General features: G+C 39.1%; 1 long non-coding RNA gene across 1 annotated transcript in view; it reads left to right on the top strand.

Annotated features, from left to right (window-relative positions):
* The window catches only part of LOC141474073 (uncharacterized), a 40,748-nt gene extending 33,779 nt beyond the window's left edge, over positions 1-6,969 (top strand). The window contains exons 7-8 of the long non-coding RNA XR_012463615.1: positions 2,294-2,377; positions 4,539-6,969. This is a non-coding gene — a long non-coding RNA (uncharacterized lncRNA). The remainder of the gene's footprint in view (positions 1-2,293; positions 2,378-4,538) is intronic.
* Positions 6,970-26,128: the final 19,159 nt, after the last annotated feature.

Here is a 26,128-nt window from a genome sequence, read left to right as displayed (position 1 = left end):
TGATCTGTGGCTGCTGAAGTTCTGACAAAGAAAAGAGAAAATGATACTCCATTTCTAATTAAAGAAGTAATTTTCTTTTGCAGATAGACTTTTTATCTCAGCTACAGTGTTAAGGATCAATGGGTTGTCACATGTATGTCTTTGTAATAAATGCCAGCTGAGATGACATTAAAGTGATAGACTGATCACTGTAATCAATGCAATTCAAAATTGCTTTATGTCTTAAATGAACTTGGTTCCTTTCTGTGATTCTCCTGCAGCTAACATTGTCTGAGCAATGAAATACAAGGTTACATCTTCATTGGAAGGAGAAAGTGATGGTGATACGGAATTAAAATTTCTTACGTAGGTGCGGGTTTTGCAGTTTAGCTTCTGGTTTTATGCAAATCAACCTTGCTATATATTCTTATTGCAAAAAAAACAGTAAGAGGAAAAAAAATTTAAAGTAGTATAAAATAATGTGAAGCTTCCCTTTCTTCCCCCTTCCCATTAAAGCGTGAGTGGCCAAGGCTTACTAAGATTTTTATTTGCTTGGTTGTCCTACATTAAACCGTGAATATTCGTACTCCAAAATCCAGAAATTACTCAACTCAAAGACAATCAGAGTTGGTATTTAAGCATGAACGTGTGGTTCATCTTAAAAGGATACCTGTGTATATGTTGTGCAGTGCCTGTACATTTAATGCCAAACATAGGCATGTCCATATTATTTAAAATGATACTGGTATGTTTGGGTCTCCCATAAGCACAACTTTCCCAGCTTCGGACAAGGCGATGCGTCTGTGGAAAAGACAGCACAGCTGATGGCGTGGTTGGTGACGATACAGGATGGCAAACAAAACGCCAGAGAACAGGCTAATTTCAAACTAAAGAAATCTTTCCATACTATTATTCTCATGGTCTAATCAGTGTCTTTAAAATCTGTTTATGCGGAATACTTCAGAACTCTTTTCTTGTTCTGGATTTATTTTTTCAAAACCCTAGAGGTTCTGTAAAAACTCTCAGGATCCTTGTAAACCTTTTTATTTCTCTTAAAGTTGGCAGATTGACAGGCTTTAGTTATGCTTAGTGCTAAATTATTTATCTTCCTTTTCCCTCCTAGCCCTGACTTCTGAATCTTTAACTTGACTCTTGGGACCTATCTTCCCCCCCCCCTTTAAAGTGAAGCCATTTTTATCTTTTGTCTGTAGTGTTTTACCATTAAAAAAAAAGTACATGTAAAGTTTGAATGTATAAGTATGTCTAAGATGTGGTATCTGTTTTTTTTTTAGTTGTAATTCTAAGTGTAACAAGGTAACTAGGTCATATAAACCATTTTATGTTTACTTGATTATGGTTCTTACTCATCACCTGCATTCAATAGCAGATCTCAAATTTATTTATGTTTTTAAAAAAATACCATTCCTGTACTATCTCATATCATGTGTTATAGAGCAGTCTTGAGGCTTTCTCCTATAGGATCAAAGTCTTTTAATTGCCAAGAGTTTTTCAACGATGATGTTGAAATGCTGGTAAAATAAAAAGTTAAGCACATAATCTCCTTTAAATCCAGCATCCCATGAGGTCCAATGTGCCATAGCAGTTTGTTTCGCATGGGACACAATTTAAATACCTCTCTAATAATCATATTATTGTGTGCTTTAAGTTATGTATGTCCTGATAACTTGTAAGTAGGAAAGAAGAGAGTAAATGGTAGAAGAAGAGAGAACCTTTTTCATTTTCATTGCTCCTCAGTAGTGAGGAGTGTTTATTTTAATAAAATGCAAGGATAACTACTTAAATACTAGCTTTTCTTCAGTATGTTTTAAGCTTTCTTTTATACAAGGAGTTTCATACACTAAAGTATCAATATGTATACTATAAATTGTGAAAAATGTACATATTTTTATATAAGTGCCTTTGTAGTCTACAGCATAACATAGTTGTGGCTGTGACTCGGGTAGCACTTGTTAGACACTTATTTTTGAAGTATTTTTTTTTTATCTCACAAATAAGTTTATACCTTTTTAATTTGTTCCGTCAATTGGTAGCATTTGGCTTATTTTGACAAAGGCAGTAACTTACCTTCAGGATACTGAATGCTTTTGAAGATCCAGCCTAAAGGATCTGAAGCGTGTGTGTTATTACATTGTTTTTAAAGTGACTGAGTATTTCACGTTAAAGTGAATAGTACAAAACATTTTACAGGAGGGAGACTTTTGAACTGTCTTACAAGCTAATAACAGCAAGCTCTCATCAACATGTAAGTAAGCATCATTATTGGTAGTAATAATATACTTATTCTAATCTTTAGATCTCACATGACATCCAAAGAATACAAGCTACAAAAGGATCAGCGTTTCATAAAGAATTCTAAGACGTTACAAGACATTACAAGGTAAAGATCTTTTTTCCCCCTGTCTGTATTACCATATTCATCAACTGAAAAGATGGTTTCTAGTATAATTTCAGGAATGAACATACTGATCGTGAAGATTATGTCAATTCTTAAATTATTTCCAGGATCAGTAAAGAAAGCCAGTCAAATTTTCCTAGAAATTTTTCCTTCAAAATATTTATCTTTAGTGTCGTGATTAAGTGTCTAATATGTCATATATCTGACAATTTTGGGTGCTACTTTTAATTAGGGTTCTGATGTTTCTGGTGCTCTCTAAATCCATTGTATTTATCTTGTATGTGATTACAAACAAGATTGTGGGAGCCTTCAGTCTCCTGCTCTTGAGACACCAAAAAGCAAAGTCACATATGGCAGGAAGCTTTCACTGAAGTTTACTTTGAAAATAAATGTGTGGCAATAGCATGAGACAGTGTGAATAAATGCTTGTTCTAAAGGCTGCAGCGGAACAGGAGCAGCAGCGCAACGTGCTACCCGCTGGGTCCAGATCATCAGTTCACGTCAAATAATCTCACTGAATTATGCCAGTGAGGTTGTACCTACTTGTTTAAGTCACGAAACTGGCAGTTACTGTCCAAGGGGAAATATTATTATCTCCTGGCTGGAGGGAAAAGATATTAAAAAAACCAAACCAACGCTTTATTTCCTTAAAGAGGATGTGTACTTGTTTCTTGTGCTGTAGCAAGTTTATTAGTCATTTAAAAAACTCAGATATTTGCCATCTCTTTAAAAACGTGACTAACAAAACCAAAGGCCATTGATACTGTAGGAGTTGTGCTTTCTCCATATTTTTGTTACTGTGAGCTTGAAGCATCCCGTGCACATAGTAATGGAACAGATTATCGGCTTTATTTGTTGTTGTCAAAATGCACATTCTTCATTTACAATAACCTTTTTGGGAACATGATTCCAAGGGGCATAATAAATTTCTCCATCACTTGGTGTCTATAGGCTCTGATCCTAACTTTCCCTTCTAGCTTAAAGCTATGAATCTGTGTACATGTGACTTTTAAATACGCAGAGAATGTTCAAAATGCATCTTACTCTTCTTGAATATTCTAGTTCTGTCTGTCTTCATTTCAAGTTGTTGACAAAGTAGATTTCTTTATCTCTTATTATTAGGCTGTTCGAATTGCCATGCGCAATACTTGCTATAATACTTCTGTTTCATTTTTACTCACATTAGTATTAAACAGTAACTTTCTATTCTATTTTTGAAGTTGGTGACCTCTGAAGGATTTGGCACTCTGAAAGTTTCATTGGTGGAAAAATATCTGGTATCATATTCTGGAAAGCCTATGGCTCATTAACTTACGTCTATTAATGGCTGCAAAATTCATAAACCTTTACATAATGATTTTCTTTAATTGTAGTACTATTAATTTTTATGGTAATTTTACTGTTATTTATGATCGTCAAAAGAGTCTGTTGGAAAAAGAGATAATCGCACAGGGCTTCAAATTTGTAGATCCTCTATGCCTTATTGTAATTGTTGCAGGCTCTATTAAAGATTAAGGAGGTTACAAGATTTGACTTTATAAGGTGAAAGTAATTCTTTGAAGGGAAAGTTATATTATTAATAGTGATTGGAATTGATTACTCAAAGCTATAGTAATTCATTCATGAATTCCATTCAGTTTTACTTCTTTAAGAGTTTAAAACATTTCTACCTAATCTGAGTGATCCTGATTTCTTTTTGTCCGTCTGGTTACCAGTTATAGGAGCTTTTACAGTCTTAAAAAAACCACACAAATGAACAAACACACAAGCAAACAAAAAAACCCAACTCTGTAATTAGAAATAGTTCAGATTAAAAAGTTAAGTTACTGTGTTATCTTTAAAAGATACTGGAGAAAAAACAATCTGGGCTTCTGTTTATCTCTCTAAAATATACAAATATATGCTAGTCCAAGATCTATACTGTACGTGGCGTACAGATATTTAAAAAGACTCTTGTCTGGATAATGTACCACACCATTATAATTTTTTTCATACTTTGTTTTAACACTTGTTATGATTGTAAATTGTTTTCCTGTCACTTCTCCCTGTTTGTGTACTGAAACTGTTTTGTTTGGGGGCGGTTTTGCTTTATTATTTCCCCATTTGAAATGTTTAATTCCCAACTTTCCCTTATCTTTTTCAGGCCAGTATGTGCTTATGGTCCGTGAAGTGACCATTCCCCCATTCTTGGGCCAGACTCTCACACCTGCCTTCAAACTCTTGAATTTTTCCACAGAAAACCAAAATCAAGAACAAAGATTCTTTCAATGTCACCAGCAAGTAAAAAGGATCAAACCCCAGAGCCAGGGCTCTTACCCAGGGCACACTGAAGTCAATGGAATCTTTCCCATTGAATGCAGTGGAAGCTGGATTCAGTCTTTGCATCCCAGTCACCCTTGTTAGGTTTTTCATGCAGGAGTGGGGCTTCAGTTTTGAAAACTGCAGTCTTCTAATAGCCATGAAAATAATTGACTTAAAGATCCCTGTCATAGTTGTCGTCTTGCTATTAACATTTTAGAAGAAAAAAAAAAAATCTTCTCTGTAGACATTTGAGATATAGATTAAAATTTCCTATTAATGTTTGGGGGTTTGCTTGTCTTTAAGAATTTTGATCAAATAATATAGTAAATTTTATGACAATTGTCATAGAAAAATAACTGATGATATAAAAATAACTGAAGATGTTCAACACTGGAGCTGATTATATTGGCATAGTTCAGGTGACTTCAGTAGGCATGAGGCTATAGCACAAAAGTTTCAGAATACAAACCTCTCCTATTTATTAGGCTTCCTAGTATGGATAACCTTATTGATTCATACTTGAAAATTATATATAAGGTTGGAATACTTGGCTTGACAAATAGAAACCCCCATCCTTTCTTTTCTGATCTTTTTCTGCTTCTGTGAAGAAAATAGAAGACAAATATGTAACAGAGAAAAGCAATAAATAATGTTTCATAATGATCAATGATGAGGAATATGTGCTTGGAAACTGGGAAACAAATTGTTCTGGAAGCATGATTTGACGGTGGTTAGTGCTTTTCTGTAAGGCAATGCTTTTTGTCTCGGTGATAGAACCCGGGTGCTGTGGTTGCCATGGTAAGGTACATGTTTTGTTATGAGGGCTATAAATAGTCCCATCATTGGCCAAAAGCGTAAGTGAAGATCCTGCTCTGGTTGTGTTTATTGTGAATTTTGATCATGGTCACAAAGGCTTAAGTGACAATTTACATGGTAAATTAAATGGGCATAAAGACAACCAGCTTTGTGTGTTTCTGTGATGGAAATATCTGCCACATATGTAATCATTCTATCACAAATCATACGTACTTCTGAAATTCTAATTTTAAGTGACTGTGAATGAGATTTTGGTGTTGTCTTTCCAATGTTTTCTCACAGACTGTATCCCTGACCTAAGGAGAAGAGGCTGCTGGGTAGAGGGGCACAGACCAGAACTGAAATTTAGAATATAGGACCTCGATACCTAGATCTGCTGCTGCTGAGTAATTTGAGAAGCAAAAGCAGTAGAAAAGGGTAACATATCTCCTGTATTGAGATGGAAAGGCTTAAGTCTTCAATGTTTCTGAGCCTTTTAAGATCTTTAGGTGAAGAATGCAAAATGTCACTATGGCACATCTTGACATTGTGATTTGGACTGTCCTTGTCATTGTGCACAAGTCAGGGTTTGTAGTAATGTGGATATAAGGGTTAATCCAGGATTTTTTTCTAAGTTGTGTGCAAGGTGAACTGCACTTGAACAGGAGCTGTTGTCAGAGTAATTCCAAATCCACTCACATTAACAAATAGCACAGAACACCACAGTTTGACTGCTGTAAGCAACAGCAGAATTGCAGCGTGAGCCTTTCACAACACTGCTACAGTGCCTTATGCTGTAACCACGCTCCTTTGATGATTAATAAGAATTCTATCGGCTTGAGTGATGGGCTAAGGCTGAAGAGATCTTTGCTTTCCTATAGAAGCAGTAACTGCATAGTGTCTTGGCTGCCTTACTATTACAAAATAGAATATATGTACAAAGTCAAGGAAAATGGAGTAGTGTGTGATTCCTGGGGACCTTGCTGAAGGAAAGAGGTGAGATAATTAACAGCTAAATCAGAAAATCCTTGCTGAGGCTGGAGCAGCACAGATTTACAAAGGTTCTGGAGCATTCAGCAGCATTCACTTTCTAGTCTAATGAAATTTTCTAGTGATATTTTTCATTCTGATAGACCATGCTGAAAATTTGCCCGTAGTGAGAGGAGTTTTTACAGTTCATCACAACGGTGGATAGTTTACTGACTGAGAAAATGAGATGAATGGACAGATTGATTCCTTATGGAAATAGGGGCATAGACCTGACACCACTGGTGTGCTGTGGCAGTGGTGTAGCCAGGGTGATGAGCCCCAAGCAGTAACCTTTCTCATTTTTTGTTTGGTACTGTGTGTATCAATGAGGTAAATGACTTTCTTATTTGTTAAAGTATTTGGTATTGTTTCCCACACTGTGTTCAGACTATTGCTTTACTGATTTCCTTGGCCTCCTTTCAGTTTATTTCAAAATAAACTATCAAGTGAAACTTTTGATGTTTATAGCAATACAGAAAAGGAATCAACATTTATCGACTGTATAGACTTAGCCCAAGAAAGTTTAAAGCACAGGAAACAACTGCGATATGAATGTACGCATCCGTTCACAGAAACGGCCTTAATTGTTTATGGATTTGTAATTGCAGGAGTGCTCAGCAGCATTACACGATACATGCTCTCGGTGATGCTGGAGTGACAGCTCCAGACACTGCTCGTTTCATGAGATATTTCGACAGCAGAAGCAGAATAAACTTGTCGCTTCCACCTTGGAAAGTTCCCTTTGCTTTCGCTGTTGAGATTGCTCGCCAGGCTGCTCCCGGTGCCAGTGTGGTATAAACACCTCTTAATTAGCAGCTGGGTTGAGTTTTCCAAATGATTGTAAACAATCCACTGAATATCCAGCAGGAGCCAATCCATTTCACTTGTTGCTGAATCTCTTCGGTTAACTCGCAGCAATACGCATTATACAATTCTTGTAGCCCTTTGGCTAGTAGGGTCCAATTCAACCTTCTGCCTCTAATTCTGTGGCTATTGATAGCTGTCCCTTTTCCAACACAGGTGGAAGGAATGCAGAGGAATGACAGTTTTAGGAGCTTTGTAATCTTGAACCGTCATCTTTCTGCCACAGTTATTACCCTGGCTCATACAGGGAGAGCGTATTGTGTAGAGCAGGCTATAGCTGAAGGCTTTCTGGCTTAGAATGAGTTTTATGTACCTCTTTTAATATTAAGCGAGGGAATGAAAAGAAGGATTGGGAAATGTTACAACTGTGATACTAGTATTTTGAGAAGTGCAATGAAAGCTTTATCCATAACACTTTGGATATTGCCATTGCTAATATATTCTGAGGGAGAGCTGATTGCAGATAGAACAAGTTTCTTGGGTGTACAGCAGCAGAAACGCCGTGTCCGTCTGGTTTTCATTCTTTGCAGACAGGACGGGCAGTTGCTAAAGCAGTTGCTTTAAAAAAAATGAGTTAACAGTCAGCCTATCTGGAATATATTTTTTCAAAAGTTTGGAGTGTTTCCATTAGTATGTAAGTACCAAGAAATATATCATAAAAGCCACTTGGCCTCACAAACTTTGAATCTAATACCAGTTAATTGTATCGAGTTGCAGTTGTTTTAGTGTTTTCTATGTAAGGGGTCAGAGTTCCAGCAAACATGTTTCTGGAGTTGTTGGCAGCTACAAGAGAAAGGCTGCTTTATTGCTCTTTCATAACTGTTCTGATTTCCATAGCCAAGAAAGCACCATTAGAGTTTTTATTATTTTTAATTTTAAAATGCTTTAGAAAATACATTAGACAAGGACACCTGCGGGAGCAGAAATGTTCTGAAATTTTGGAAACGAATTTTGCTTTGGAAAGAGACGTTGTCTTTTATATGCTAAAGAAGAAACAAAATTTCAAAACGTTTATTTGTAGCTTTGTAGCAGTGCTGAACTTTACGTAATAAGCCATCTCTCTGCTTAATATCATCTGGTCGCATCTTCACTGTGCTTTTAAACCAAAACCAATCTTTGCTTTCATTGCATCTTCATTCCCATTTATGGCTTTTAAGAAGAACTTGATACACACCCTCAATTCCTAATACACATGTGGTGTTTTCCCCTTAAATTTTTGATCTATTCCATGGGTAGAGTCAATAACTTTTAAGAGAGACTGCAGATCTGTCAGCTCCTCTGGTCCTGCCTCAAGATGGAATTATGTAGTCACAGAAATCAGAGATGGAAAAACCCTGTTAGGTCATCTTGTCCATCTCCTCTGCCAGTTCCCAACAACTCCCTGCAGGATGTTCTCCAGGGAGTTCTTCAGCTTAGTTCTGGACAGTTCTTTTGAAGGACTGCAAAGCCTTTCCTATGGTTCTCGGTATCATTCATTTGTCTGGTTTTAGTCTTACATGACAGGGCCCGATGGTATCCATATGACTCCTGTAATGCAAATACTAATAAATGTAAGAGCAACTGGCATTTTTGTTGAACAAATTATTTGGGTTTAAGGACCAAGCCTGCATCTTCTGGTTTTGGTAACTGGCTGAGGAAGTAAACCACAGCTAAGAATTTCTGCAGTAAATTTCACCTGTTCTGTCTCCTACGAGTAGTTCATGAGTTCTGCATATTTACTGGCAATTTGGTGAATTGTTTCTGGGAATGGTTCTTGGTCTATGGTTCTTCCATAGGTAGCCTCGAGTGACCCAGAACTGAAATGACAACTGGTTTGGTTAAGTACTGAGCATGTGACATTTTATATGCCCTGATAGGTTAAAATTAACACAGTTTAAGTGACAAACGTGGCAGCAGAGAAAGAGTGTGTCTGGCAACAAATGCAGGAGGCAAGTCTCTTTTTAACCCTGGCCACACTATTGAATCATAAGCAATTTCATTTCTTTGTGCCAGAGCTTGCAATATGCAAGTGCTGTCGGAGGATGACATGACAGTGACCTTACCTTGCTCAGTAAGGCTTTCTGAAGGTCTAGGAGACTGAAATTCCTGGATAGATGGTGCTGAAAAAGAGCAGTGATCATCACCATTGTCTGTAAGGATTATTTAATAACTTAAACTCAATTAGATTTGAAAATTTCATCTCCACATCCCACTCCGCTGCTGAAGTGCCAGAGGAAAGATTTTATAATCTGTGAGTGCTGCTGCTCCCCAGACTGACAAGTGATGGTTGCCCATTATTCAAACATTCCCTTGTATTGAGCTCCATCTCTTTGCTGTCGTGTTAAGCAACGTGTTTGTGTTATTGTATTAACCATGTAGAGGTCAGAGCAGAATGTGGAATTGCATGTTTGCTCCTGTCCACTGGATGGGAAAGCAAGAGCGTGGGAGGAGGCCAGCAAAGGACCACAGTGCAAACAGCTGACATCACTGGTAAATCAGAGTTTGCAATACTTGACAGCTCTCCTTACAAATATATAGGGCACTGCACTCCAACAAGAACTGGCAAAGTTCTGTAGATTTTGGTTCCAGTGTAGCAATTGCATATTAGAAACAAGCAGACTGTGAGAAGACTCAAACGTAGCAGATTTCTGTAGGACGTGGAGGAGCTGGGTTTGGGGACTTGGAGAACACAGGCCTATGAATTCCTTGTTTCAATCTGCAGCCGTATGTTAATTTTCACATATTCTGTGAGTAGGGCAGAAATGCTTTCTTTGTAGGTATGCTAATTTTCTTCCCAGGGATCTTTGTGCATCATTTCTGTGAATGAAGGGTTCATCTGTCAGAATTCTTCAGACAGGAGAAAAAAAATATAGCTTATGCTTTTGAGGGACAATGGACACAAACTGAAATATTTTTTTTTTCTTATGTGTAAGTAGAATTTTGTGTGTTCTCACTGTGAGTGTCATTGAACAGTGGAATAGTTTGCCCAGAGAGCTTGCTTATGAAGTCTCTGTCCTTGGAGATACTGAAAATATGATGACAAAGCCCTGAGCCACCTCCCTGTTTGATCCTGCTTTGAGCAGGGAGGTTGGACTAGAACTCCAGAGGTCCTTCCCAACCACAATGTTCCTGTGATTTTCTGATTATCAGAAAGGCCCTAAACTCAGAAAAATAGTGATTATTCTGATTGGTAGTAAGGTACAAATGTGATGAATAGAAGAACTCTCAGTGAGCAGTGGTCGTCCACCCCTGGAGAAATGAACAGCTGGTTCACTTTGGCCATTTTCCACACCCAAACGAAGAGTTAAATCCCATTAACTAACTTTACAAAGAACTAAGACATTTGTTTGCACTATGACTGCAGTGTCTTCTCTTGAGGAACTTATTATTTTAATCCTATCTATGCCTTTTGAAATACCCCTGGATCTCAGTTAGGGACACTACCCTAATAAGGATGTCAGGGCGAAATTGCGTGGGAATTGTGAAGAAAAATAGGTGGTTCTGCTTCTTCTGGAAGAAAAAAATAAAAAGAAGAAACAAAAATACTGCCTTCTTCCTACTGTAAGTTTAATTCCAACTTATTTATATGTTTACCTAATAATGCAAATCAGAAAGCATTTGAAGAATTGATGGAGTTAAACAGCAAACGCTCTAATTACTGCCTGGAGGGGGAAGGAGAATAAACCAGTGTGAGTGTGAGAGCTGGGCCGCATCCCAGCACAGAGATGGTACCAGGCGCTCACAGAGTTTCCCCAGGGTGGGGTCACCTCACATGCCTGCCTTCTCTTCCACTTTCCCTTCGTCTTGAAATTGCTGTTGGTTGACATCTGGAATGTTTTTTTTTGAATCATTTCCTTAGAGCAGAGCGTTTTCGTGATCAGGGAATTCCTATGGTTTGAGATCAGCCAGAAAAAAGTCAGAGAGGTTTTGGCTTCACTTCCGTTCTCTCTTTTTTTTCTAGTATGTGAAGAAGTGTGTCTGAAATGTGTGTAATGCCTACTCTTGCTCCACTGAAAAATTTAAAATTCCTTAAAAGGAATACAGCAAGTTGGAGGTTTTACTAGGACCCCTTGTTTATCTTTGGGACTCTAAAAGCTATTACACCATATGGTCTTGGGGACACGGTAATACAGTTTAGTGTCTGTAGCAATTGAGATCTGAAAACATAAAGCCTGTTGTGAACTCCACAGCTCCTCCAGGAAAGTGTGAGGGGTGTGCAGGGATCATCCGCCACTGAAGGGGAAGGCAAACACTTTTAAACTTCAAACACAAATGTTTAAAATGGAGTGAGGAGTCTGTGGGCTTTGGCATTTCCATGGGAATGTAGGAAATGGAATATGTTTGTTACATTTGGAATTGAATACTGAGCTGGGAACCCAAACTTTTCACGCTGTCACTTCTGTAATAACATCAAGTGGTAACGAATTGTTTATTCATTGTTGCACCCAGAAGGAAGCCTTTCCTAACCTAATTCCTGTGTGGGGGACATATCATGGCAAGGAAGAGTGGCCTCCTTTAATAATGCTGTGTCTTGTTCAGTCTAAACACACTTTCGGTGCCATCTCCGCTGCACAGCAGCCAGAGTTCCATTCCTCACGGTTACTCACTTGTTTTCAGAGTGCAACATACTGTACTGATTCATCATAGCAATCTTTTTCATGCTTTTTTTGGTGCAATCCTCACGTGTATATTCTTTCCACACAGAGAATTTTTGCTGCTCCAGACCCAACTTTGCTGCAACTTTGCCCTCCTTGTGGTTGGCATATAAAGTTGTTGGAATGTAGATGGCAGAGAACTCTGAATATTTCTGAAAATTGTGTTTGGGGATTCTCAGCCATCTTATATTCCTGGAAAGAGAGAATGGTCTGAGGTGTATAATTGAGTTCCACTGATAAGGAAGGGATAGCCTTATTGGAAATGTCTCAAGTAGAGAAGAGACCTCAGTAACTGCTCATCTCCCTCAGTACTATATTTTTAAAAATGTATCTTTTTGCTCACCCAAATTTCCATCTGTTTCTTTAGCCAGTAACGTTCTCTGTATCTGTGCTGTCTAAAGTTCTGTAGCTGTGAGGTGCTGGGAGGTTTACACTATTACTTGGCTTGTTCTGGGAGCAGAAGATGCTCTGCAATTTCTTAATAAAAATCAGTTAAAATACACAATGACACTCCGTCCCACAGTACCTTTTCTTCAGCTTTGAGACAGCAGTTAGGCAGTATTGAGACCTAGACCAATTTTTTGGATCTGTTTTCTTATGTGAGTTTTTTTTAAGTGACTACATGTTTTTTACCTAATCCTATCGCTAGTACCTTAAAAAACCTATTGCTCTCATTTTCTCCTTCACCTACACTTTTGCACATAAACTTTTAACTTGTGGTGTTCACAATTTTAGCAACCTACAAAAAGCAAGGTATATACAGGCAACTGGAAAACAGAGTTAAATACCAGTAGGGAACAACCTCACGTAATATTCCACTCCAAACTAAATAATCCTCATCCTAGAAGTTGCACTTCTTATCGTCAGTGTGCTATCGATACTGTAAGCTATTTGAGTCTCTATAAAGGAATATTATGTAGCTTTTGGAAACATGAAAGCAGCACAGGAGATGCAGCACGGGATGTCCGGGGCCGCCAAGGGAGTCAGTAGCAGAGCTGGTGCTGGAGTTCAGACATTGTTTCAAACGTAGGAACTTCAGCCTAGATTTGCCAAAATCCTACACGTAGGGTGGAGCATCAGTCGGGCATTCCATTTAGGTGACTTTATAGAAAGCATCTCGTGTCGGTGAGTACCACCAACCGCAGTACCGACGGGAGCGCTCCCACACTTGTTCCTGTTTCTGAGTGACCCTGTGCTCTTTGCCAGAGTCGTGATACTGTTAGTGCTTCCACACTCTCTCTAAATCTTACAAGTAACTTCATAAATACCTGCACACTTCCAAAAGGAATTCGAACTTCTCTTGCTTCAATGATCTATTTCCTAAGAGTGAAATGATCTTAACATTTCTTTCCAAGTGCTTTTTAGACTGTTCCTCCTTGGCTTTCCTTCGTTGTGAAAAGCTGGTTTTGGTTTCTTGGCCTGATTTTTCACTCACATAGTTAATCTTCCTCTGGCTTCTGATGAGCTGCCAAATGTTTAAATTCTGCTTTGGTATTCCCTTGTAAAAGAGGTTGGATTTACCAGAGTTCATCACTGTAAGCTACGGTGGGCAATTATGATGGGTAGTAAACAAATAAGCTCATGTCTGACTTAGGATCGATAAATTACTGAAAATAAGAATTAAAAAGCAAAATGCCTGCACCAGAACTGGTGTAATTGGTTTCATTACAGTGATTACTTGTAACAGCCCAGGACCCTGAGTGAGATCAGGACCCTATCTCTTAGACACTTAGACGTAATAAGGAACAGTTTACTTGTGTTTCTCCATGAATATAATACAAAGAACAAAGTAGATACTGTATGTCGTGAAATAAGGTTTCTGTAGAGTAATATTCCCTTAGAATAATGAGTAACTATTTGCAGAAAAAAAATAGGAGTAATGCACCTTTCTAGGCACACAACAATCCCAACTTCTTTCAGGATTTTCTAAGCTCTTAAACTGAGGCGGTATCTGCTGTGTCCCCAGCGTTGTCCTTGTGCTGTACGTGTCCAGCCAGGGAGGCAGTGGGAAGCTTATTGCTCGGTGCCGCTCTGATACCTTTACCCTTTCAGTCTCAGGAAGGCAGACAGTCTCTGTCGTGTTTAAAATATCCCCACGTTATCCCCATACGTAATGACCATGATACATCCTCTGCTTTTCATTAGCAACATACTCGCAGCTATTGTTTCTAAGGTTTTGAAATGGCCTAGATAGATGTTTATTATTAAGGCCTGCAAATATTGTTCAGCTCAATGCTATTCTTTATTGCAAAAGAAAAGCAAGCAGTTTTGTTTGGGAGTTCAGATTTCATGCACATTCAACAGCCTATTTTTTAAGGTTTGTGTTTGAAGGTTTTTTGTCTTTCATGGCACATTTCCTTTTTATTTAGAATATTAGCTTAATTGGAAAGTTAAAGTTTTTAAAGAGCCATTTTGAACTGTCTGGGACCCAGTCATCAGCAAACAGTTCTGGTTTAAAATGTCTTTTATTTCTGGGCTGAGGGAATAAAAGAAAAATTGGTGGTACTCTCAGAATTCATACTGCCAAAGCCAGCTGCTGGTGAATTTGTAACATTCCTTGTCTGGTTCTGAAACCTATAGTCCATCCAGTGTCTAAGATTCTTTTTACCTATTAGTTTGTCAAGCAGCATTTTGAAAAGACTTAAAGCGAGAAGAAAGTTGTGTCGGTAGAAAAAAAATTATCCTCTGCTTGCAGCTACATTTTAGGAGCAGGCACCTGGCATTTCTTCTGTCTTGGTGCTCTTCAGTGTTCTCTGTGTGAGTCTTTCACAGAGCAACAGGGTGATAAAGACATTTTTAATAGGCAAGTACAAATATAAATAATAAGCTCCAGTTTGATCACCTCGTGCCAAGTTAGAATATTTATTTCATTCAAATTTGAATACTGACAAAATATCAAATCAATGTTGGCCATTTTAATTTTGAAAATATTTGGTTGCTATTCTTTATTATTTTTGCACTTACGGAAGTTATGTGGCCCTACAAGCAAAAAATTAATGTCTTACGGGAGAGTATGATCCTGTGTTTCCAGCATAAGACAAAACCGACAAATACAGAAAATAGCACTGAGGATGACAGACGTTCAGGAAAATGAGAGCAAGGTCAAGATCTCAGGATTTTCTCTGTTGATTGAACCTGCAAGGCTTTTGAAGTTCGTATAGCTGTAATTACACTGCATACTTACAGAAACAGTTTCTGCCACTAATAAATAATTTTTCACCAAGCACTTGATGCATGAGATACGTCCATTTTGCCATCTAACAGGAAAGAAGAGTTTATTAAGGGAATTTGCAAGATCTACCAAAGCACAGAAAAGTTCTAACTGATGCATAGGATGTTGTGTTGATTCTTTTACATAAATATCAAATTCAATCCATGACCTTTTCTATTACCAATAATTTAAATTGCTAAGGGGAAAAATAGAACCCAAGGAACAGTTTCCTGTTTTATTTATGATTTAAGAACAGTTTTATCAAATAGCAATTCCTTAAAATAAAAAACATCTGGTTGGCAGAAGTGCCCTGTCAGCAGACAGCGGCAATTACACTGAGGCCAAACAACATCTTAATTAGTTGCAAGGCAGCAACTGACAAAGAGAGGAGCTGTTCAAAGCTAAATAAATCTGTGGCTAAATTCATCCCTTTATTTAATGCGTTCCCCTGCAGCCTCCTTTTTTTTTTTTTTTTTTTAAATATATAATTTAAATCTCAGACCAGGACAGGTTTCACCAGAAGTTGAAATCAAGGCTAAATTTTGACTAACGAAGTGGACTCCAAGAGGAAATGTTAATCTGTATTAACGTTTTTGCCTTTGATTTATCCTGCCAAAACATACGCAGTGAGCCTCAGTTATTTGAATGAATTTTGGTGAGGGGCACTGATGGGATGACAAACAAGTATGTAAGTAAAAGGCTACTCACTTAGCCTGACAATCTTTCCATTTTCCTTTTCCTTTACTCTCAATACCTAATATTTGTGGAAGAATTTTCACACGTGTTGGGTTCTTGCTCCAGTTTCCTACATTCTGCTGCAGCAATCTGTATGGATGGTCCAGCTGCTCATGGGTCGGAGCACTGTGCAGTCCGAGAAGGCTTTTTTCTTTGTTATGTCCCTGTCAAGACTCACCAAGCAGCTTCCATAAAGTCAGGACAGTGACAGAAACATGTTTTGCTAGCGTGCAAACCAATGGACACCCTTCTATTCTTGGGGTGGTATCATCTTACTCTGTTATTATCTATCTAATATCATACATGTGTCAAAGATGAAAAGACCCAGAGGGACTTGACACATTCATATCCATCGCCAAGTATCTTTTTCAACAAAACCAATGAGATTATTGTAATAAATTGCACACACAACAAACAGCGGTTTGCCAGGCGCTGTGTCCATCAAGTTGCTGATACAGAGCCACAGATTTTATAGTTTGTATTGACTCCCTCTGTGGTTTTGCTTCATCCAGTGAGGGAGTCCTGAAAGCTGGGGGAGTTTCTCCTCCTCTGGGACTTGTAACACGTTCTGTATTTTCTATTAGTAATGAGGAGTGATGTCAGCCAGATAGTGAGTGTAGTATTTTGTTCATGTTGCTGAGGCCCATATTCTTACAATAATTCAGATTTCTAATTCATAGATATTTTAATTAAGATGTAGAAGGCATTAATATTTTGGACCTGCATCCTCTTTATAACAAATACAGATGAAAACAACTTGTTGTTGAGACTATGGAAAGCACGGGAGCCATCAGGAGATGCTTGGCCATGTAACGAGTTTCAGTTTTTCACTTTTCCAAGCAGAAAGCAAGTGCTATTTGAGGCTTTCTCTTTCTGAATGAACAAAAAAAGAATTCCCTCCTTTGATGTTTCTTTGGGGATTTCAGCTGAGGAAATGGTAGTGGGAGGAAGTTTGAATGTAAGCCTGGATACACAGCGAGCGTGAGCCACCAGCTAAGCGCTGAATCCTAAACTATTTACTATAATGAAGGTCTTACCCAGTGGAAAGTGAGAGCAGGTAAAAGACTAGAGAAAGGAACAACCTGTATTTCAGCAAACAGCTCGGGAGAAATGCATATGGCTGTGGGTAAGAGGTAAGCTCTTACAGGCTTACAACAAACACTGTATTTCAAATTTTGAATTTGTCTGGCTTCAGCTTAAAGCCATTGCTTCTACCTAGGCTCAAGAGTCATCTGGCACCTAATCTTTTAATCTTGCTTGCTGTATTTAAGTCACCTGTCAATCTTCTTTTTCATATATTAAATAACTTTCTTGGTCTAATAATTACCTTAGTACAAGCTGTTTTTTCCAGACCTCAAATAATGTCATCCTGTGTTAGTTCTTCGTGTTGTTTCTAAATTTTCAGATATGGTTATTAGAAAGTTTTGTAAGATATAGTAGTATCACGAGTGCTCCCTGCAAGGTTAGAATCGCCCTTCTACTGCCAGTTTCCATATTTATACATGCAGTAATCCCATTAGCTGTGTTTGCTAATGTTAGAGTAGAAAAAAGACATTAAAAAGGACTAAAAAGGGAAGTGCAACAACTATAATCTTTATCAACACATCTTGAGAAATTAAATTTTAGATTTTATTTAAAACTTTTTGCAGAAAATATTCATCACTTAAAAGCCACTTTAATATTAAACTTACTAAGTCCCTGTTGTTGTCACTTATCCGTGCGCTCGGTTCCACAGACCCCTTCAGTGGCTTCCCTGAAGGTGCTCAGTGGGACAGACCTGCAAAGGGCTGGGATCTGGATCATCCAGAGGCTCTATAATTGTCTCCAGCTCTGCAACACAAAAAAATTAATCAGAAGTGATATGTAGAAACCAGATCTGCTTTCTAATTCTGCTGATTGCAGCATATATGGAATGTAATAGAGAGACAGTTAGAAAGTGTGTAGTCATGAGTTAGATACGATAACACTGCATGCTGAAGGGGGCCTGGTCTCTAATAACAATGTAAAGCATCACTCCCTGTAACACAGCCGTGGGTCAGCTTGTGTTCCAAGTATCCCTGGGTGGGGCCAGAAGGAAAACCAAGAGCAGCTGCGATGGTGAAACAGGGCGAATAGAAGTTTGAATTATTGCTAACATATGTACCACTGTAATAACCCCCCCCATCTGATCACTCGCATGAACACAGCGCCTTGCTGAATAAACCCCCTCTGGATACGTTTGGATTCCAAAACGTGTCATAAGGAAAGATTAACAGTTTTGGAAAGGGATCTTTTCCTTGGGATGAAGATTTCATTTCCTTGCCTGGTACTCTTGGAAACCTTTCAAAAAGCTGAAAGCAAACTTAAAAAATCATAAGATGGTGTGTTAAAACCTGACCAGTGTCTTGTTTAACTGGCCTCGCGATCAAGCCCAGAGGAGCAAACTGCAAGCAAAGCATAAGGCCATGGCCTTGGAAAGGCCAAGTTTTCTCTGTGAATTAGGGTAAAAATTGAGGAGTTACTGCACTTCGGGAAGTTTACAGTTTGGGGGAAAAAGACCCAAAAGCTTAGGTTGTCTAAGAAAATTTTCTTCCTCTGCTATAAGGAAATGGTATAAAACAATGTTATCAAAATAAAGACATTTGTTTCTGTTATATGGGATTGAAAGAATTTCGCTTTCACATCTGCCTTCTGCCCTTTCATTGCAATTCCTGGCGAAATGTTCGGGTCTCTCTGGTTTCCCCTCTCAGTAATATCCCACTGCCCAAATCCTACCCCAGCGCTCACACCTTGCAAGTCCTGAAGCCAAACCCGCATCTAGTGCCAACAGCCTGAGTAATTTCAGGAGATCAGTAAATGAGAACAACTCCTGTCGGTGGGACGGCAGGATTTTTTACACTGACTGAAAGCCGTGTTTCATCAGTTTGTCAGAAGGATATTTGAGACCCCTGAGTGGCCTCTTTATTGAACCTTATTGCTCGCCAGCTCTTCCTCACAAATGAAGTAACCGCCTTCTCTTCTACCTCATGCTCACTAATGCTTAAGAGGAGCAAAGATAAATTACTTTTGTGGACTAATTCTATAGAATGAACTGTAGCCAAAGGAATAAAATGCAAAGTTAATTACTTTCTTACAGTCAAGCTGCTTTTCAAGGGCTTTTATGATGCTCCTATCAACCATGGTATAACCATGAACGATGCAGCAGAGATGTTTTCTTGGGAGTGGGCTTACGACAGCACACTGCGTCTCAGATGCATGACGTGGTATAAAAAAAAGAGTGCTCTGCTTAATTGCCATTAGAACTGAGGTGTTGCATTAACCCTGATCCAGAACGTAGTGAAGCTCAGCAGATTTTAGTGCAGCCTTTTGAATGCTAAAGGCAGAAGAATGCACTGAGGGGGCTGGCAGAGAGGGTCCGGGCAGGCGTGCTGCAGCGCTGGCACTATTTGTGCACACAGCTCGTCCCAGTTTCCAGTAATGGTGCAGCTGCACTTTTGCTAGCAGCAGCACAGTCAGGCCAGCTACCTAGTAATTAATAGATATATGAATTTTAAGACCAGAAAAGACTGTTGCTATCATCTAATATGATCTGGTTTGTAATTTCTCTCTATTCATCCCTGCTTCAGATTCGGTGGTGGTGCTGGAAGTGGAACGTGGTATTGCATTAAGGGCTCATCTTTTGCTGTTTCTCATTGTTTCCAAATACATACGCCTATACTTGAATACAATGAAAAATACTTTTTTTCTGAAAAAACCTTACAGAGCTACTCGTATTTTTTCTTATAGGTGATAAGTACTGTTCATTGTTCTCCTTGTTTCCTTTTGTTTCTGTTATAAATTCTCTACCCTCTCTAACTCTATAGCCGTTGCTATCAGTTTATCTTATTTCATCTATGCTTTTTGTAGAATTAGCTGTATGATTACTTTTGCATCCCTAGTGTTTTATAAATGTTTTTATCTGTTTTTAACTAACTTAAAATTGTTTACTGTTAGTAAGATTGCATTTTTTCCTAATAAGTAAATGCTATTCTATAGTTTGTGAATATTATTCACATTTTTCTTTTATTTCTTCTAAGCTTTTTTGTCTTATAATTGGTTTTGTTGTGGTGAAATTGTCCACTTTAAAGCAGCAAGTATGTGTATTATTGATTCAGCCTTTATTTTCTTAAAACAAGTGCAATCAAATAATATTCCAACACCACTAATTTTTTATTATTAAATAAATTTCTTTTCGCTTCTCAAAAATTCCACTATGCCAGATACAATAGTTTTTGAGGGAGAAAATGATTGGTATCATTTGTAAACAGGAATAATTTTTTGTTTGTGTGTTTCTGGCAGTGTGAAACCTTCAGCAGACTGTACAAAGATTGAAATCACTCACTGTAATACATTTTTCCCACCCATTTCAAACAAATGCTTAAGCAGTAGACATTTATTTCTCTGGTGTGAGGAACTGGGAGTTCTCTAGTAAAGGAAAACATGATATATAGGGTAACAATTCAAATAGATGATGATGAGAAGGCAATGCCAGCGCGAGGGGATCCTGTATAACAGCTCCTCCCTTGGGTCATAAATGGGATTGAGCTCTTCCCCTCCACTTGGTTTTCTCAGATTAATTTATGCTACAGGCAGCAGTGAAGTGTAAACATTCAATGTGCTTGTAAATAAGTGAGTTTGGGTATCGGGAGCCATCTCACCATGTTACCACGAAGCTCCATGTAGGCTGATTTTCCCGGCTTCTCACTGGTGTGCTTATACCCTGAACTCCAAGGGTGCTGTTTGGCGGCATTGACACACCCATAGGAATGAAATTCATCCATTTTCTGAGTGCAGTGTTTTTCCTAATCAGCAGCAGTAACGTCCTGAAATTACAATCATTAGAAAGCTAGAAGAGTATTGGACCTCATCAGTTCTTAGATGAGAAAACAGCCTTTAAGGGAAACTGGAGAGATGAGTGATAACGGTGCTATTGTAACAGGTGAGCTCTTCCCTCCAAGGTTATAAAGCAGTCAATGCCCTAACGAACTGGGGGGGAGTTTGTGGCGGGCTGGTACAGAGTGTAACTGAGTGCTGTTAAAAGCTGCCTTCTGCCCCAGAGGCGACCAAATATCAGTAATGGGAGAAATCGTACCTCAAGTTTTTAAAGATCTTTGGGATCGGAAAAGCAGCAAAAGTAAATTCGCTTTCTTGGTCTATATTTTTTTTTTTTGTATTCTTTCTATCTATTTCCATGTACACTCATCCCCCTCCTCTGCCCATCTACATCGTTACTGAGCTATTTATCTTTCTGCAGGGTACCCAATGGTTACACTGACCTTCTGAAGGGGTTGTGGATGTTTTACTGGGTTTCTTTGAATCTGAACCTTGTGAGACAGGGAAGAGACAGCGAGCAGGAGCTTTCATGTGTCCCACAGCTGCCTTCCTATCAGAGTCGAGATCTGATTTCATTCCTGAAAGGTCCTATTGTTTTCCATAAGGACTGTGAAATAGTTCCTTGTTGAGTGACAGTGAATGGAAGGGCAGCTGGGCAAGCGGGGATGGTTCTCCCCGAACAACTCACAGCTGTGCACTAGGATGGCAGATGTGAGGATTTGACACCCCCTTTCCCCCCAGGACAGAGTATGGGAAGCTGCTGTTTTCAGCCTAGATGAGACTTTGAATGGCAAATACCTTTCCAGATCTGAATAACCTCCACTTTCTCAAACAGTTACTCAAGTGCTTTCTTGTACAAATTATTCCCAAAAGGAATATATGCCAGATTTTTATCCAGGTTATTGACTAAAAAGAAAAATTTTGTATAAAATGGACAGAACAGTGAAAACAGTTGTGGCTGAGAATGCATGCACGTGTTGGAGAGTTTTGATAAGCAAATGGCTGGTAGTACATATAACTTCTACTTGTTTTCCTTGACTCAGAACTACACTCGGCATCTTCAGCCTGGTTTTGTGAAAGTAACTTCTGCACACAAGATTTCTAGCATTTATTAGTTTGTCCATGGTTGTTCAGGTGACTAATTGTTTGTCCTTTCCAATGGGAGGCTGTTCTTCTAGCTTAAAATGCATTATTCCCAGTAGTCGTACTGAGATTTCATATTGCGCTGTTTCATTTCATTGCTCCTGGATTTATCTTGTTATATTTTTGCTGAGCAATACCACTCCTACTGTTTGATTTCACATCTCTCACATTATCTATTGGTTGGCTGAATAATGAGACAAAAGTTAAAGTTTGGGGCTGTCTGAGATTTGGACTAATTAGTGGGAGGGTAAGTATTTTAATCCACAAAGTAAAAGAGCTTCAAATATCACTTAAATGTCCTGCAACAAATAAGGAATAAACTTTAAGGGAACAGTTCGAAGTTCCAAGGTCTTACAATCAAAATTTAGAGACAGACAAGACAGGAATAGAAGAGAGACCAAAATTTATTTCACATCTGTTCTGGAAACGAACAAAGTGGTAGACAGCTGAGAGCTTCCTTAAGTTGCACTTCATATTTTTCTGGAGTTGGAGTTTGTGGGAAAACGAGAGTTAGAATTTGAGCAGCTGCTAATGCTGACGAAGGGCTTTTTGTCAAGATCGTCCTGTTATACCCTGTTGAGGGGTCCCGTGTTCAAAAAAGTGAAAATGGCATTGTACATTATAGAGCGGGCTTTCTGTTGTCCCCAAGCAAGTGGACGTACCTCATGCAATGTGTGGCTTGAGAATGTAACACCTTCACCTACAGGAGCTTCAGAGCTCAGCGACCAGGCGGCTTGTTCTAGCCATGAGCAGGGGGACAGTGCCAGACTGTGCCCCTCAAGCTCCATACTTGAAAGAATCTTAATGGTTCTGACTAAAGTGTGGAGGCCAACCACGGGGGAGGCAGATCCTGGAACTCACGTGATACCGTGTTCTGGTGTGGGCAGAACTTGCTTTCTCTGTCGCTTGTAATTCAGGTGTATTGCAATGTATTGTAATTACTGTACCGTAATGCACTATTACATACTGCACCGTAGCCGGTACAGTATGTAATAGCAATAGTGGTCTTCTGTAGCTTTTTTGAGTTCAAGTAGCTCAAAGTAGTAAATGTTATGTTGCATGAGTTTCTCTCCCACCACAGTAAGTCCTTTCCCCATTTGACAGATGGGGAAATTTTGTTGAACAAAGATAAAATGGTTTTCTTGTTCTACAGCACCTACGGCACATGTCACAGCAGATGTGACGGAGGAACACCGGTTCTCTGTGCTTTACACTCTTCTCTATACCCTGCCCTCTGCTAAGCAATAGAACCTTATATCATTTCTAAGGCAAAGCTATTTTCTAGTAAACTTTCTCAGCTTAAACTGGTAAAAGGAAAAATAAGGCTGGTGCAAAAGAATAGGTGATTATAACAACAAGTGGGGCTCACGGTGGGAAGATCATCAAATCTTTCTTTCCTGTAACGGCATGTTCTTATACTTCAGCAACAGGATATTTGAGAAATGGGCTAAAGCAAAAAACTCCAGCTGCTCTCTCCTAGACAGGGGAATGCTCCAGAAATACAGCCAGTGGGTGGCCCAGATTCTGTCACTTGCGATACTGATGTTTCCAAGCAAGCAGGCTATGGCTAGCACTTACTGTGGTGACTCATAGATTGCTAGGTATATAAAGACACCACAAATGGCAAGCAGCAGTCTTGAGACCTTGGGGGTTCGGGGAGAACTGGTAGGAGCAGCACAAGCTGTCATTTGGCTGGGAGTGGGAACAATTGAATTTTCTGAAAGCTGGTCTTAGTTTTATAGGGAGGGAGTTCCTGTTGGGAATGAATGCCATTTGCATGCTATTTTACCCTGGCCATCAACAGCCTGTGGTTATTTGAAGTCTATAAATAAAATAGGACAAAAGCAGCTACCTGCGTGGAGTCTGTAAGTGCTTTTAGGAGAGAGAGTAGTTTGTCCTCTCGGCAGACAGACCTAACATCAGTATTCATCGCCCCATTCCCTATTCCCAAAGCCCTTGAGTCAAGTCATCCTCAGATTCCCTGCCAGAGTCCCAAGAGAGTTCTTGAAATGAGGGAGTTTATCTTTAGAGAGAGACGAGATTACATCAGGGCCAGACCTAGCTGTTCTTTTGAACCCAGTTCTGAACTGTTTTCAGCAGTTCATTATCTCCCTTCCTGGGCCTGCAATAAGGGACATCGACTCCTGTGGCCCAAGTAGCTGATTAGTTCAAAGGCAGAACTTGAAGATCAGGTGTAGAATAGGCGTCCATCAAAACCAGATGCAGTTTATATAAACATATATATAACAGATAAAGTTCTATGTGTACACATACATGCACACACTTTAGAATACTTGTCTCTACGTAAAACTACATGCAGCCATAATGCTAATTTTGCCCAATTAAAAACAAGCATATGTCTGTACAATGAACACACACCAACACACAGCACTGCAGAAACACATACCTGACTCCAGGCTCGCAGTCCACATCCTCATTTGCTTTCTGCAAAGCCACCTCCAGCACGCAAATAACCAAATCGCAAGCTGACACTCAAACATGTGTGTTCTCATCAACAAAAATACTTCCACAAATGAGCTATATGGGCGCATTCATGTATTGCAATAAAAATGCTCTTCAGCATATTTCCACGTACAAGATCTTACTGCTTGCAGGAACAACCCCCCCCACCTCCCCGAGCAGCACATTCACACACACACACACACACACAAAAGACAGGAATCACTCAGCAGTGATAGTGTTTATGCTGGCAGGAGAATGTCAGTCACTGAGCAGCCTGCCTCCAAACAGATGTTTGATTGTTTTTGGGTTGCGGTTTAATTGTTGGATAGTGTTCCAGCACTCAGAGGGGATCGAAAATACTCCAGGTCTGCAGCTGCATCAAATGCCAGCCTTAAAACAAGGCGGATTCTGAAATCATTGCTCGGGGGGAAACTGCTTGCACAGGAAACCTTAGCCAAGCTCTGCATTAATACTACTTTGAAGTCAGAAAATTAATCTCTGCCATTTAAAAAAGTTCTGTTTTTTCAGGGCCTTTTGTAAGTTTATCTAAGACAAGCCAATTCCTTCTGGGCAACTGTGACAGTTTATTGACTTGCCCAGGCTTAGAGACTTTATTGGGTCTCTCTTCGTTTTCCAGAAAATCTTTCCTGGATTCTGTCCTGAACTTCAAGGCTCCTGGTGGAAGTGAGAAGCAACTTATTAGTCACTCTCTTAGTCAGTTTTTGTTTCATTAAAAGACTTACTCAAAATAATTGACCTTTGTTGAGAAGAATGAGTATTGCAAGACTCTACTTCTCCAGTCACAGAAAGTAGCAGGTTGCATTGTCTGAATGTGCCACTGGAAACAGATGCAGGGACTTTAAGGGTGGTGGTCGCTGAAGGCGTATATGGGACACATGCTCCATTTTTAGCTTAGATTTGTGGGAAAAAATAAACAGAAGGGAGCGTGTAGCTGTTCTCTTGAGGACTAGAAATGAGACATTGAGAAACTCAGTGAGGGGTAAGGAGATACTCAAAGGATCCCCCAAAGAAAACTTTACTTAGGATAATCAAAAATCAAAAGCGTGCATTTGACTAACCATTTTGGATTCATTTAAAAGGATTGTTGCATCACTCACTCTCTTGACTCATAATATTCCTTGGGAACAGCTTCTTTAAAGTAGACAGGACAGTGTTGGGCCTGTTGTTGTGAGGGTTCTGGCATCCCTAAGAACATCCTGTGATTCCCTGCTGCAGGAAAAGCAGCTGGGATCGGTATCCAAGACGTGCTGTGTCTTACAAGTAGCTTGTGATGCACAATGTGGTGTAAGATCTCTGTTATCTACAGTGCAAATGTGGAGCAGGTAACTGTGGTTTCCATCAGGATGAAATACTTGCAAGTTTTTGTGACTGTTGTAAATATGAATAAATCCTCTATGTGGCCTTTTAATAATATAAACATTGTAGAATTAAATATTTTTTTCTCTATTCTTTTGAAATTAAGAGGGATATTTCCTGCAAGACTGCAGAGGAAAAGTACAGGCCCAAGCCCAGAAACCAGCTTTCCTAGTTTCATCTGGCATTAAATAGTACATACAGAGGACAGATAGTAAAATATTCCTTTGGTTCTCTAAACCAGTCCTAGAATATGCATAGAAAAAAATATCCTGAAAAAACAGCCAAGGAAAGAGCAAAGAGCTTCTGTTTAGGTTCTGTCTCATTCCCAAA

Source organism: Numenius arquata, chromosome 20 (assembly GCF_964106895.1).
Source record: "Numenius arquata chromosome 20, bNumArq3.hap1.1, whole genome shotgun sequence".
NCBI classification, from domain to species: Eukaryota; Metazoa; Chordata; class Aves; order Charadriiformes; family Scolopacidae; genus Numenius; species Numenius arquata.
Note: the sequence above shows the minus strand (reverse complement) of the source record. Positions and strands in the feature narration are given on the sequence as shown.